This window comes from Giraffa tippelskirchi, chromosome 11 (assembly GCF_054371585.1).
Source record: "Giraffa tippelskirchi isolate mGirTip1 chromosome 11, T2T-mGirTip1v1.2.pri, whole genome shotgun sequence".
In the NCBI taxonomy this organism is placed as follows: Eukaryota; Metazoa; Chordata; class Mammalia; order Artiodactyla; family Giraffidae; genus Giraffa; species Giraffa tippelskirchi.
The window spans coordinates 76082903-76094777 of NC_137285.1; the positions used below are offsets into that span (position 1 = coordinate 76082903).

Genomic DNA, 11875 nt, shown 5'->3' on the forward strand with positions numbered 1-11875 from the left:
CTCCCCAGGAAACTCAAAGATAACCAAGGTTCTCTAAGAAACCAATGAACAAAATTATCCAGTAAAGGCAAACCTTAATTTTTAATGAGGACAATGTCACAGAAAAAAAAAAAATGCTCCACAATAAACTGCTCAAGGAAGCTACTAAATAAACTTTCAGAAAAGTTTAGTAGTTTTTTTTTTTTTTTTTTTAAATAGGGTGACGGAGAGCTATACCTTTCCCATCTATGTGAATTTAGGTTTAAACTAGATTTCCCTTGGCTATTATATAAGACAAAAAAACCCACATCACCCACTTTCACTCCCCCCCACCCCCAAAATGTGTTTTAATCTATTGAATTTTTGTGTCCTCAGTTGTGTCTGATTCACGGCAACTCACCAACTCTACACAGCCAGGCTCTTCCGTCCATGGAATTCAGGGCAATTTTTTCTGTCCCAGTAAATGCCCACCCTGGGTGATCCAAAGGCAAGGGCTCCGAGGCTCCTGAGAGACTAACTCCTTTCAGCTGAGCACAGAGCTGGCTCCTCACTGGGATGCCTGTGGCCTGGGGCTCCCAGAGGGGAGAGCAGCACTCGCCCCACCGTGTGGTCACTGCTGGAAATGCAGGCTGCTCCTCACTCCACCTTGACAGTGTCCCTGAGGGCAGAACAGTGTGAATCGAATCAAGGTGGAAATGCAAACTCCAATGCAACCAACCTTCCCACAAGGTCTCCAAAACCACTCAGGAACAGGGAATTGGAAACTGCAGGGGATGACATGAATGGAGATGGAGACTTGACACCTTACACCGAGTTCACTTCCAGTTATCCCTAGACAAACTTTCCATGAAAACTTGTCACAAATCTAGAAGAACAATGAGCAGAAACCGGACACGTGCTTTGAGTCTTCACACACAAAACTAAAAGGCAGTCCACAAAAAAAACCCAGAGAATACAGTGGACTTTGCAAAATCAAAGATATCTACTGTGGGAAAACCTCATGACAAAAGCAAAAGACAGGTCATACATCGCGAGACGAATGAGTGGAAACACAAAGCTTATCAAGGATGTGTCTCCAAACAGACAAAGAACGCCAACACAACAAGCCTGTGAAAACTAGGGAAAGGTCTGAAGGGACACCAGACGGAGGAAGACACACACAGAGTATCCCGGATGATGTCCAGCACTGAGGGCCTGAAGAAACAACAGTCTAGTTGCACCCCCTCAGGCCTGTGTGACCGTGGATGAGGCCTCTGTTTCCCGGTGGCTCTGAGACATGGACAGGGAGGAAGGGGAAGAGAAGTCACTTGCATTTCTAATACTCACAGCAAAGTCTTCCAATGAGAAGGGAATTATCACCCCCACTGCCAATGCCATTCACTGAAGTGATACCCACGAGTCCATCTACCCCAGAAGGGAAGGATGGACCTGTTCTCACAAAACGGCGAGAGATGGAAGGAGGAAGATCAAGCCCACACCAATCACTGGAAAGAGAAGCTGTGCTCAGGGCTTGAAAGAATTCCTATTGGGAAAATCATGTCACAGCCCCACATGGCAATCCACAGCTTCCATGCTATTCCTCCCAAAATGCCAATGCATTTTCGCACCGAACAAAGAATTGCAAAAGGGGTATGGAAACAGAAAAGAGCCTACATTGTCAATACAATCCGACGAAAAAGCCCCGATACGGACATCCAAGGTTGTGTGAAAGGAAATTAGACGACCAAACTAGGATCCTCAGGAGAGTATCGGAGAAGGCAATGGCGACCCACTCCAGTACTCTTGCCTGGAAAATGTCCTGGACGGAGGAGCCTGGTAGGCTGCAGGCCACGGGGTCATGCAGAGTCAGACACGACTGAAGTGACTTAGCCGCAGCAGCAGCAGCAGGACAGTATGCTATTGGGAATACAACAACACACACAGATCCAGATCGATGGAATAAAGTTGAGGGTCCAGAAACAAACCCCAGCATCCATGGTCAACTCATCTCTGACACAGACGGGGAGAATATCCAAATGGGAACAAGAAAGCCTCTTCAATCAATGTCCATGGGAAAACCAGACAGCTACATCTGAAGAACGCTATTGGTTTTGATCTCATACCACCTCAATATCGGGGAAAAACCTCACCCTAAAGACTGATGTCATGAGATAGCTAGAAAGAAGCGTAGGTCAAAGGCTCCTTAACATCAGAGTCTCCTTGCCATTTGCTGGGCGGAGGTCGAAATGGGTCTCTTCAAGTAAGGGAAAGAGGTAAACGAAGTACACCACTGGGTTTCCATCCAATGGAACCTCTTCACAACAGAGAGGCTAAGCATTCACAAATGCAAAAGATAGGAAACGGAACACGAGAGACATCTGAGGAGGGGTTCATATGGAAAGAGATGAAGAATGCACAGCACTCCGATTCCAAGAAACACCACCACCACCCTTGACCCTTCCCCCATGACCAACTCTGACCTAAAGCCTTTCTCTCCCTCTAACCTATCCCTAAAACATAACCCTCATCTAATCATATACATGTGCATCCCTAGCATCCATCCATCCATCCACACACGAGAGAGAAAGAGGAAGACACAGACGGAATTGAGAAAGGAAAAGAGAGGGACACAGCCAGAGAGAGACACGGAACCAAAGAGAGGAAAGGAGTCGATGGTCCAGACTTTTCCTCAATCTGTCTCGAAGGTAGAAGCAATGACAGCGCCCTTCCACCCCAGAAGGGGGAAAAGGACGGAAGGTTTGGAGAGGAAAAGACAAGAACGCAGGGAGCCATTAGAAGCTCAGCCACCCGCAGAAGCCGAGCTGGGACCCTTGAACAGAATCTCAATGGAAACAGAGGACCAGAAAGTTGGCTACTCTTTTCTATAAGAGAGGGAGACCTTCGAGTCTTCCTTTCGGTCCTCCAACTTGGATGCAGGGTCTCAAAACAGTCAGGAGGGGGAGTGCCTTTTCCTGGGTTCCACGGCGCATCCAGGCCTCGTTCTGCCCCATTCTGTGCTGTGTCAGCCCTGGATGGAATCTTTCTTTCTGAAGTCTCAGCGCACGAGCTCCACGTGATATCGGCCCCAGGTGGAAAGGCATGGAGCTGCTCGTAGGCCGACAGACCTAGGAAGCAGATGGGAGAATGACCCCCACTCTGCAGATGGAGAGACTGGGGCAACCCTGAGGGGCATATGCTTGTCCAGGGCCACACCACTTATGAGAAGAAGGAGCCTGGTCTGAGAGCAGCATGGTCCTCGGAGCTCAGGCCCTGGCTGAACCCAGGCCTCCCCAGGGCTGTGGGCTGGGCCGTGTGGGTGTCATTGTGCCTGCACATGGCCTAAGGGGGGTGGTCGAGCAGTCAGAAACCCAGAGATTCCCTTGGGAAGTTTTGAGGAAGGGACCTCAGCACGAACCCCAGGAAATGATGTCACCTGCCGGCAACAGAACCCAACAGAACCCGCAATCCGGGTATCCAGGCCTCCAGAGCGGAGAGGAGCCCCCAGCCAGATCACTTGCTGCCAAGATGTTCTGCTGTTTGCCCCTGCCCAGAGGCCGGGGCCTCAGGAGAGCTCACAGGCAGTGTGCGTGGGCACCCTGTCGACGTTGGCTCAGGACACCCCCGAGAGGCCTCTGGCCCTTTGCCCGGAGAAACAGAAAGGTAACACGGGGAGCCCCAGGCCGGGCCAGGCCACCTCTCCCATGCCACCCGGAAACACCGGGTCCTTTGCCTGTGTGTGGGGATGCGGGTTTCTCGGGCTGTGTCTCCCTCAAGGAAGCCCAGGCGGATGTGGGGTCAGAAGCCTGTGGACAAGTTGTGTCCACACCCCAGGGGAGAGCAGGCTGGGCGGGATGGGGAGAGTGTGGGCAGCGCCGACCGGCCAGGCTGACCTCACACCCTCAGATGGGTCTCTTTCCTCCCGGGTGGGGATCTGAGCAGACACACGTCTCTGACCCTTCTGGGAAGAGAAGTTCGAGCAGGCAGAAGCAGCGGCTCCACTGGCCAGGCCCAGCTCGGAAAACTCCCAGCATGGCTGGCTGACGGTCACTGTCGTTGCAGAGCTTCCCACGTGATGAGGCCGAGGACGGGGACACCCCATCCAGCTCCCAGAGGGAGGGGTCGGAGCACCACCCGCCCGCCCGTGAGGCCCAGTGCAGGCTCCAGATCAGCGTGCCCACGGAGGCATCAGCCCCACCGGGGGAGACGCGGAGGTGGGGAAGGCCTGCTGCCGAGACACCGCCCAGGATACAGCCGGCGGCCCAGTCTGAGGCTTCCACGGAGCTCAGCACACCCGGCTCCGACCCAGAGTCCAGAGAACCCCGGCCTCTGAGGCACCAGGAGGACCTGGAGCCCAGCACGCCAGAGCACAGAGGTGAGGACGCTGGGGCTGGTGCACGGGAGTGTGTGGGGAGGGGTGCTGAGCTACACAGGGACGAGTCCTCGAAAGCTGCTGCTGGGCCTGCAGCAAGCGCTGGCCTCACACCCCCCGCCCCCCATCTTGCACACTTCAGTCCCAAAAGACATCTGACGCTGGGTATTCTTTGGGAACCTCTTGGAAGGTTTCTGTCCCGGGGTACGCACATGCCAAGGCTGGCCTGTGGGCAAACTTTGCTTCTCCCCCAGCTCTAGCACTGGCCTCCAACTGGAACCAGGCTCCACTTCCCAGACCTGTCCCTAAAGAGGTGGTGGCTCCAGGTGCAGGACCCAGGGATCCACCGAGGGCAGATGGAGAAGCGAGACTTGCCCTCGCAGAGACACCAGGCCAGCTGGGTACTGGCCAGCACACCGGGCAGATCGGATCTCCGTGCCTGCAGGACCCCCAGCCCCAGGCACTGATGTCCCACCCCCTCAGCGAGAACCTCCACCTCCACGTGCACCTCTACCTGCTCGGGCTTTGGCAAGAGAACCCGAGGCAGAGGAAGAGTCACCGCCTCGGCAGGGAGAGCCTGCCCTGGCTCCCGCGCAACACCCAGACGCCCACGATGACTCACCCAGCCCTGCAGGGAGAAAGAGCCCCCGCTCTGGACAGAGACCCAGAGCCCTTACCGGAAACACCACGTCCAGGGGAGCGGTCGGCTCTGCAGCCTCCATCCCTGTCTGCTCACCGTGGATGCCGGCAACTCGGTCTGCCCCCAGGGGACATGGAGTTCCTTTCCCCTGAACTGCTTTGCATGTGGTTTGTTTCCACCTTTCTGGTGATGTTTTATTTTTTGTATGGTTTCCTGTATTTTTGTTGGTTAAGTTGGGATTAGTAAACTGTTTCATCATTGTTGCAATCTGGGAACACTGTTGTGTAACTCTGGTGATACTGTGTTACCATCACCACTTTGTAGTTTCAGACCCGTTCCATCTTTATGCCCCACCCCCCAACAAAGCCTGGATTCAAGGCAAGCACGCCCTGTTCATCCCTCCCCCCGATCCTGAACACAATTTCATCTTTTCTTTCTGCATTCCTTCCTATATTCTTGGTGTCCCCAATCAGTGACTCTCAGCGAAATGACTGAAGGAGTGTTTTTCGGACTCTCCACCTACTGTAAGACTCCATTGGAGAGTTCTCATTTTTATGTCATTTGAACTAGCCTTTGATAGCTGAAAGGACGGTGTACGTCCTTTCAAGATACCATGTGCCAAACGAAGCCCTTTTGGCAACTGCCATCATTATCTCCAGGCAGGCATTGCTGTTTGAAGGGTGACATCTCAGCCAGAAGGCAGAGGCTGAGCTCCTCTTGTTGCACCAGCTCCCAAAAGAAGCCAAGAAAGGGAGCTGGAACAACAAACCACCCCCATGCCCAGGAAAGCGTTCTTCATGACAGAAGGCTAGAAAATGACCCAACATCCTTGTGGCCCAGAACCACTCTAGAAAATCACTGTTCCATAAAAAAGAGAAACACATGGGAAGTTCCAAGGAGAGGCAATGCCCATGGCCAGTGTACTTGAGAGACGGCCTGACCGCTCCGGGGAAGACACGCACCGACGGAACCCCTTGGGAAACAGCAGTGATAGTCCTCACCGTCGTAAGGGTTTCCTCTGGGGACAACCTGCCCTGGGCACCACACGAGGGAGCAGACCGGCTTCTCTTCCTCTGCCCCCACACCATTCACTCATGAAGGCAGCTCAGGTGTTCTCATGCCCTGCCTGCCTGCCTGCCTGGCTCATCCGTGAGCTGTGACCACCTCCAGGCTAGGACTCCACCTTTTCCTCTCTGTGTACCGTGAATCTGCACACAGTGGGCTTTCAGAACCTTAGGAGACTTGAGCCATTCCCACTCGAGCCAGAACCCTCCCCAGGAAGGAAAACAGCTGTGGAGTCATTTTGGCCCCAGCACTGGTTCCGAAAGCCTGGCGGCTCCTACAGCCTCTACGGTGTGAAGAGGGAGGTCCCTTTTGACAGAGCTTTCCGGCTCTCAGATCTAAGCTGTTGTTTCACTGTCAGCTGTGTCTCTTCCGTTGCAGCCAGGTGGGCCACGCTGCTCCAAAGGAGCTCACAAGCTGAGTTTCAAGGGAGGACAGGGATGGCTACAACGTGCTGCAAACTGAGTGAGGGTCCCCACAATCCTCAGCAAAGGTCTGTGGTGTGCAAGTGGGGAGTAGAGGGCCCCCAAGTTCCAAAGGAAGGGAGGTAGTCGGGAGCTAAAGCCCTTGGCTGCTGTGGTAGCAGCTGCAGATGGCAGCCCGTCCACAGTGCACTTCAAATGAGGTCATATGAGCGGGACTCTGGAAATGGCTCCGAAATCGAGAGAAAGGGGTCAGGGTATGTGGGAATCCGGCGGGGGTGGGGGGTGGATGAAGGAAGGTGTCCCTCCTCTCTCCAGTGCAATTTGGTTTGGTGAGTCTCAAAGCTACCAGATGGCACTTCCCAAGTCAGGCCCCCGCAGGAATCAGGGTGGGCTGCCTGCCTCGGGCCCTGCCACAGGGACAAGCCACACCAGTGGCCTCCCTGAGCTCCAATGGCCGGATCTGGGGGGTTCTGTCTGGTTGCACACCTCCTTGCTGTGGCCAAGTTCCCCCCTTCTCTGAGCACCAGCTTCATCCTCTCGAATGAGGACATCGATTGCTACCTTGGCACGTTACTCTCTTCATCCTGTGAAGACTCATTAGGCTTATCCTACAATTACTAGCTGGCCCGAAGAGATATCTCCTGAATCCAGCTTAAGCTGGAGTCTCCCAGGCTCATCTGGCATGTCTTCCCTGAAGTCTGCCAAAACCCACACCCTTGCATTTCCAGGGACTCCCCTTAGCCAGCTGGGCAGAAAACCCAGCATGCTTCAAACAAGCTGACAGACAAGCGGGAGAGGACTCACGGGCAGACGGCTTCCCTCAGGTCTCGGGGGGAGCTCTGGGACCACAGCAGCAACGGGCCATCCCAGCCCCTGAGCTCAGCAGCGCCCTCATTCTCAGGCCGGCGGCTCTGCCCTGAGGGGAGCAGGAACGTCACCAACTGCCGCAGGCGGACCTCAAGCCCCTCCCACTGCTGGAGCCTGACCTCCCCCGGCCCCACCCCTTCCCCTACCCCAGCAGGACGAGAGCTCGTCTTCCCCTGGCTTCCAACGTGAGGCCCGGCCCTGGGCCCCGATTGGGCACTGCCCCAGCCCGGAGCCAATCACAGTGGCCAGGGAGGTGGAACGCACCGATTGGCCAGGGCCAGGTCATGTGACCATACTCCCCAGGAAACTCAAAGATTACCAAGGTTCTCTAAGAAACCAATGAACAAAATTATCCAGTAAAGGCAAACCATAATTTTTAATGAGGCCAATGTCACAGAAAAAAAAAAAAAAATGCTCCACAATAAACTGCTCAAGGAAGCTACTAAATAAACTTTCAGAAAAGTTTAGTAGTTTTTTTTTTTTTTTTTTAAATAGGGTGACGGAGAGCTATACCTTTCCCATCTATGTGAATTTAGGTTTAAACTAGATTTCCCTTGGCTATTATATAAGACAAAAAAACCCACATCACCCACTTTCACTCCCCCCCACCCCCAAAATGTGTTTTAATCTATTGAATTTTTGTGTCCTCAGTTGTGTCTGATTCACGGCAACTCACCAACTCTACACAGCCAGGCTCTTCCGTCCATGGAATTCAGGGCAATTTTTTCTGTCCCAGTAAATGCCCACCCTGGGTGATCCAAAGGCAAGGGCTCCGAGGCTCCTGAGAGACTAACTCCTTTCAGCTGAGCACAGAGCTGGCTTCTCACTGGGATGCCTGTGGCCTGGGGCTCCCAGAGGGGAGAGCAGCACTCGCCCCACCGTGTGGTCACTGCTGGAAATGCAGGCTGCTCCTCACTCCCCCTTGACAGTGTCCCTGAGGGCAGAACAGTGTGAATCGAATCAAGGTGGAAATGCAAACTCCAATGCAACCAACCTTCCCACAAGGTCTCCAAAACCACTCAGGAACAGGGAATTGGAAACTGCAGGGGATGACATGAATGGAGATGGAGACTTGACACCTTACACCGAGTTCACTTCCAGTTATCCCTAGACAAACTTTCCATGAAAACTTGTCACAAATCTAGAAGAACAATGAGCAGAAACCGGACACGTGCTTTGAGTCTTCACACACAAAACTAAAAGGCAGTCCACAAAAAAAACCCAGAGAATACAGTGGACTTTGCAAAATCAAAGATATCTACTGTGGGAAAACCTCATGACAAAAGCAAAAGACAGGTCATACATCGCGAGACGAATGAGTGGAAACACAAAGCTTATCAAGGATGTGTCTCCAAACAGACAAAGAACGCCAACACAACAAGCCTGTGAAAACTAGGGAAAGGTCTGAAGGGACACCAGACGGAGGAAGACACACACAGAGTATCCCGGATGATGTCCAGCACTGAGGGCCTGAAGAAACAACAGTCTAGTTGCACCCCCTCAGGCCTGTGTGACCGTGGATGAGGCCTCTGTTTCCCGGTGGCTCTGAGACATGGACAGGGAGGAAGGGGAAGAGAAGTCACTTGCATTTCTAATACTCACAGCAAAGTCTTCCAATGAGAAGGGAATTATCACCCCCACTGCCAATGCCATTCACTGAAGTGATACCCACGAGTCCATCTACCCCAGAAGGGAAGGATGGACCTGTTCTCACAAAACGGCGAGAGATGGAAGGAGGAAGATCAAGCCCACACCAATCACTGGAAAGAGAAGCTGTGCTCAGGGCTTGAAAGAATTCCTATTGGGAAAATCATGTCACAGCCCCACATGGCAATCCACAGCTTCCATGCTATTCCTCCCAAAATGCCAATGCATTTTCGCACCGAACAAAGAATTGCAAAAGGGGTACGGAAACAGAAAAGAGCCTACATTGTCAATACAATCCGACGAAAAAGCCCCGATACGGACATCCAAGGTTGTGTGAAAGGAAATTAGACGACCAAACTAGGATCCTCAGGAGAGTATCGGAGAAGGCAATGGCGACCCACTCCAGTACTGTTGCCTGGAAAATGTCCTGGACGGAGGAGCCTGGTAGGCTGCAGGCCATGGGGTCATGCAGAGTCAGACACGACTGAAGTGACTTAGCCGCAGCAGCAGCAGCAGGACAGTATGCTATTGGGAATACAACAACACACACAGATCCAGATCGATGGAATAAAGTTGAGGGTCCAGAAACAAACCCCAGCATCCATGGTCAACTCATCTCTGACACAGACGGGGAGAATATCCAAATGGGAACAAGAAAGCCTCTTCAATCAATGTCCATGGGAAAACCAGACAGCTACATCTGAAGAACGCTATTGGTTTTGATCTCATACCACCTCAATATCGGGGAAAAACCTCACCCTAAAGACTGAGGTCATGAGATAGCTAGAAAGAAGCGTAGGTCAAAGGCTCCTTAACATCAGAGTCTCCTTGCCATTTGCTGGGCGGAGGTCGAAATGGGTCTCTTCAAGTAAGGGAAAGAGGTAAACGAAGTACACCACTGGGTTTCCATCCAATGGAACCTCTTCACAACAGAGAGGCTAAGCATTCACAAATGCAAAAGATAGGAAACGGAACACGAGAGACATCTGAGAAGGGGTTCATATGGAAAGAGACGAAGAATGCACAGCACTCAGATTCCAAGAAACACCACCACCACCCTTGACCCTTCCCCCATGACCAACTCTGACCTAAAGCCTTTCTCTCCCTCTAACCTATCCCTAAAACATAACCCTCATCTAATCATATACATGTGCATCCCTAGCATCCATCCATCCATCCACACACGAGAGAGAAAGAGGAAGACACAGACGGAATTGAGAAAGGAAAAGAGAGGGACACAGCCAGAGAGAGACACGGAACCAAAGAGAGGAAAGGAGTCGATGGTCCAGACTATTCCTCAATCTGTCTCGAAGGTAGAAGCAATGACAGCGCCCTTCCACCCCAGAAGGGGGAAAAGGACGGAAGGTTTGGAGAGGAAAAGACAAGAACGCAGGGAGCCATTAGAAGCTCAGCCACCCGCAGAAGCCGAGCTGGGACCCTTGAACAGAATCTCAATGGAAACAGAGGACCAGAAAGTTGGCTACTCTTTTCTATAAGAGAGGGAGACCTTCGAGTCTTCCTTTCGGTCCTCCAACTTGGATGCGGGGTCTCAAAACAGTCAGGAGGGGGAGTGCCTTTTCCTGGGTTCCACGGCGCATCCAGGCCTCGTTCTGCCCCATTCTGTGCTGTGTCAGCCCTGGATGGAATCTTTCTTTCTGAAGTCTCAGCGCACGAGCTCCACGTGATATCGGCCCCAGGTGGAAAGGCATGGAGCTGCTCGTAGGCCGACAGACCTAGGAAGCAGATGGGAGAATGACCCCCACTCTGCAGATGGAGAGACTGGGGCAACCCTGAGGGGCATATGCTTGTCCAGGGCCACACCACTTATGAGAAGAAGGAGCCTGGTCTGAGAGCAGCATGGTCCTCGGAGCTCAGGCCCTGGCTGAACCCAGGCCTCCCCAGGGCTGTGGGCTGGGCCGTGTGGGTGTCATTGTGCCTGCACATGGCCTAAGGGGGGTGGTCGAGCAGTCAGAAACCCAGAGATTCCCTTGGGAAGTTTTGAGGAAGGGACCTCAGCACGAACCCCAGGAAATGATGTCACCTGCCGGCAACAGAACCCAACAGAACCCGCAATCCGGGTATCCAGGCCTCCAGAGCGGAGAGGAGCCCCCAGCCAGATCACTTGCTGCCAAGATGTTCTGCTGTTTGCCCCTGCCCAGAGGCCGGGGCCTCAGGAGAGCTCACAGGCAGTGTGCGTGGGCACCCTGTCGACGTTGGCTCAGGACACCCCCGAGAGGCCTCTGGCCCTTTGCCCGGAGAAACAGAAAGGTAACACGGGGAGCCCCAGGCCGGGCCAGGCCACCTCTCCCATGCCACCCGGAAACACCGGGTCCTTTGCCTGTGTGTGGGGATGCGGGTTTCTCGGGCTGTGTCTCCCTCAAGGAAGCCCAGGCGGATGTGGGGTCAGAAGCCTGTGGACAAGTTGTGTCCACACCCCAGGGGAGAGCAGGCTGGGCGGGATGGGGAGAGTGTGGGCAGCGCCGACCGGCCAGGCTGACCTCACACCCTCAGATGGGTCTCTTTCCTCCCGGGTGGGGATCTGAGCAGACACACGTCTCTGACCCTTCTGGGAAGAGAAGTTCGAGCAGGCAGAAGCAGCGGCTCCACTGGCCAGGCCCAGCTCGGAAAACTCCCAGCATGGCTGGCTGACGGTCACTGTCGTTGCAGAGCTTCCCACGTGATGAGGCCGAGGACGGGGACACCCCATCCAGCTCCCAGAGGGAGGGGTCGGAGCACCACCCGCCCGCCCGTGAGGCCCAGTGCAGGCTCCAGGTCAGCGTGCCCACGGAGGCATCAGCCCCACCGGGGGAGACGCGGAGGTGGGGAAGGCCTGCTGCCGAGACACCGCCCAGGATACAGCCGGCGGCCCAGTCTGAGGCTGCCACGGAGCTCAGCACACCCGGCTCC

At 53.9% G+C, this 11875-nt stretch overlaps 2 long non-coding RNA genes across 2 annotated transcripts; one reads left to right on the forward strand and one right to left on the reverse strand.

Moving 5' to 3' along the window:
* Positions 1-60: 60 nt before the first annotated feature.
* On the reverse strand, positions 61-6238 carry LOC145527672 (uncharacterized). Its single transcript, XR_014069845.1, has 2 exons — positions 2858-6238; positions 61-637 (listed from the first exon to the last, which is right to left on the reverse strand). It is a non-coding gene; the product is annotated as an uncharacterized LOC145527672 (long non-coding RNA).
* LOC145527662 (uncharacterized) lies at positions 3443-5333 on the forward strand. Its single transcript, XR_014069834.1, has 2 exons — positions 3443-3618; positions 4018-5333. It is a non-coding gene; the product is annotated as an uncharacterized LOC145527662 (long non-coding RNA).
* Positions 6239-11875: the final 5637 nt, after the last annotated feature.